Source organism: Tupaia chinensis, unplaced genomic scaffold, assembly GCF_000334495.1.
Source record: "Tupaia chinensis unplaced genomic scaffold, TupChi_1.0 Scaffold000332_1, whole genome shotgun sequence".
In the NCBI taxonomy this organism is placed as follows: domain Eukaryota; kingdom Metazoa; phylum Chordata; class Mammalia; order Scandentia; family Tupaiidae; genus Tupaia; species Tupaia belangeri.
In genome coordinates this window covers 188,531-191,646 of record NW_006159826.1, presented here as the reverse complement: position 1 = coordinate 191,646, position 3,116 = coordinate 188,531, and the positions used below count along the sequence as shown (strand labels likewise).

General features: G+C 67.3%; 1 protein-coding gene across 1 annotated transcript in view; it reads left to right on the top strand.

The window, feature by feature from the left end:
• GPR35 (G protein-coupled receptor 35) overlaps positions 1-3,116 on the top strand; it is a 9,676-nt gene that overhangs the window by 729 nt on the left and 5,831 nt on the right. The window contains exon 2 of the mRNA XM_014589107.2: positions 1,826-1,965. The gene's annotated coding sequence lies outside the window, so the exon portion shown is untranslated. The remainder of the gene's footprint in view (positions 1-1,825; positions 1,966-3,116) is intronic.

Genomic DNA, 3,116 nt, shown 5'->3' with positions numbered 1-3,116 from the left:
GTGGGGAGGCCGTGATGGGGCTCAGAGTGGGGAGGCCCTGATGGTGGGGGGCTCAGAGTGGGGAGGCCGTGATGGGGCTCAGAGTGGGGAGGCCGTGATGGGGCTTAGAGTGGGGAGGCTCGCTGGGAGGTCGGACTTGGGGCAGTGTCTGTGGAAGGGTCTGATGGAGGTGCTGAGGACCGGGCAAGGGGCAGCCTCTGTGTGGGAGCGTCCGGCATGGCAAATGCAGGCTGGCCCGGAGGTCTGCAGGGCTGGTCCCACTGCGTCTGATCCTCTGAACCCCACCTGTGGGCTGTGGCCGCACTTACAGCTGGACTAGCAGCCCTGGGACAGCCGCGGCCCCGAGGAAACAGCTGGTCTGTGGGACCCCCATGTCCCGGGCAGTTCTGGGGGCCCGGTGCCCGGCGGCCAGGCTCTCAGGGCCCGCGGGGTCCCCAGCCCATGGAGGGAGGGCAGGGTGTGGCCCATGTGTGGTCAGTGCCCTCGGGGTCTCCGTGCAGCCGGGAGGCTCTGTGACGCAGACAGTGGCTGCTTCTGCAGTGACGAGGAAGTGAGGCCCACGTCTGTGCCCTGATGGCCTCCCAGGCCGGAAGTGACAGGCCCTGAGCCGCCGCTCTCAGGGCCCGCGGGGTCCCCAGCCCATGGAGGGAGGGCAGGGTGTGGCCCATGTGTGGTCAGTGCCCTCGGGGTCTCCGTGCAGCCGGGAGGCTCTGTGACGCAGACAGTGGCTGCTTCTGCAGTGACGAGGAAGTGAGGCCCACGTCTGTGCCCTGATGGCCTCCCAGGCCGGAAGTGACAGGCCCTGAGCCGCCCTCCCCGTCCTGGGGGCCTGGCTGCTTCTCCAAACTGCGAGAACACCCAGCCCTGGTGGTGTGGAGCAAAGCTGCGGGGCGTCCTGGACTGCGGGGCGTCCTGGGCTGCAGGGAGCCATGTTGTGCCCTGGGCTGTGGGGTGCCCCGGGCTGTGGGGCATCCTGGGCTGTGGGGCGTCCTGGGCTGTGGGGCATCCTGGGCTGCGGGGAGCCATGGGGTGCCCTGGGCTTCGGGGCGTCCTGGGCTGTGGGGTGCCCCGGGTTGTGGGGCATCCTGGGCTGTGGGGCGTCATGGGGTTCCCTGAGCTGCGGGGTGTCCTGGGCTGTAGGGCGCTGTGGGTTGCTGGCCTGGATGAGGCCGAGGCCAGCCGGGCGTATCCACATGGAGCCTTGCACTGGGGCCAGGACCCTGTGCCGGTGGGCCGCATCCTGGAGCTTGGCTTCCCGTACTTGGAGGAAGGCACTCAGAGGATTTGGACGAGGGTGACAGAGCAGGGCCCCGTGTGTGACCTTGAACTCTGCGAAGTCCGCGTGCCGCGCCCAAAGAACCAAGGGCAGGCTGCAGACGCGGTCAGGTCGGTAACGCCTCACAGCACAGCGGCTCACTGGAGCCCACCTGAGTGCACATCCGGGCACACGCGGCAGGGCCTCACGCAGCTGTTAGGGCGGTGGGTGTGGAAGGGTTGGTGGGTACCCATGTTCCCTTGCCCTCACAGGCCAGGGGCCACTGTGGGGTGTGCACCCCTGCGGTGTAGTGAGGGACTGGACCTGGACTTTCAGGCAGGCCTCTTAGTGGGTAGCGGGGGCATGATTGCATGGCCCCCACCCCTGGGGACCTCCCACCAGCTCCCCACCTCTGAGATCCCGCCAGTCCAGAGGGGAGCCGGCTCTGGGAGACCCTGGGCTGGTGGGGCCACACAGTGTCTGGGCCAGGAGGAAGGGGGTCCCCGTGGTTGTTTCTGGTGGGTTCTGAGGGTCCTTGGAGCTGGTCCGAATGGCACGGGCATCCTTCAGGTCGGGGCAGGAGCCAAACCCACCCAGAGGGGATTCCTGACAGCTCTGCAGGCCAAACCATGGAGTGCTGAGGAGTGAGCAGTGAGCTCTGGCTGAAGCCTGGGCCAGCCTCCCTGCGGCCGGTGGTCTTCTACTGAGAGGTGAGCCCCTTGCAGCCCCAAGCTGTGTCCTAAGTGATGACGACAGGGTTTGGGGTACCTGTCCCCCTGCCTGTGAGGGGCCTTCTGTGCCCTTGAGAGAGCAGTGAGTACCGGGTGGGCTGTGTCCTCCCAGCAAGGCCTGCAGGAAGCCCCGGGGCTCCTAGAGAGACTCCCCTGCCACCCCCTTCCCCTCAGGCCGTTCCTGGAGCCAGCAGTGCTGAGGGGTGCTTGTGACCCGGGCTCTGGGTGTCTGCTGGGCACGCCTTCATACTGGACCCCTCACGGTGTGTGTGCACCACGAGAACATCCCTCACCATGGGGACACTGAGGTTTGGCCAGTGGGAAGGGCAGCTGGGTCCAGAGTCCAGTCTCTGCCACTCACCACAGCGTGGGCGTCAGAGCCGACCCTAGGCGAGGCTGCATAGTGAGGGCCCCAGGGGCTGGCCCCCTGCACGGGCTCAGGTTACTGGCAGCTCTGTGTCCCCCAGCTCAAGGGGTGGACGTTTGGTTCCCTCATGTGGACCTGGGATGGGCCTCAGGCATCCAGGGCACTGGCAGGTGGGCGGTGCTGAGCAGAACAGAAGCTCTGCAGCGTTCCTGGCTGCACCTCCTGGACCGGGCCTCTGTTTTGAGGCTTGGTCCGGTGGGTATCTGCCGGCCCAGAGCTAGGAGCAGGTGTGGGGTCCCACAAGCAGGTGGGGCCTGGGTTGGGGTCCTTAGGGGCGGTGGAGCCACCTATGCCGTCTCCCTGAGGGCATAGCTACATGCCCCATGGGGCAGGGCTGTGGCCTTGGGCTCCTGGTCCAGGATGCAGGTGTGGGCTCCAGGGCAGGGCTGGCTCTCTGGGGCGGAGGGGACATTGGGCTCCTCCCTCTCTACCCTACAGCGGGCGGTCTCGGGAAAGGAGGGCCGGAGACCGGAGGGGCCTGTGTGCAGGCTGGCTGTGTGACACGGCCTCTCCGCAGGCTCTGCTCCTGTGCACCAGGACGACAGTCAGACTCCACGGTGACCTGGAGCTCTCTGCGCTCTGTGGGGTCATTTGGGGAAGGGCAGTTTTGGTCTGTGACGTGGGGCAGCAGGTGTACTCCTCCCCCACAGCCTGGCGTCAGGGGCGGGGTGGGGGTCCGGCTGGCGTGCCCCTCCGCTACCCA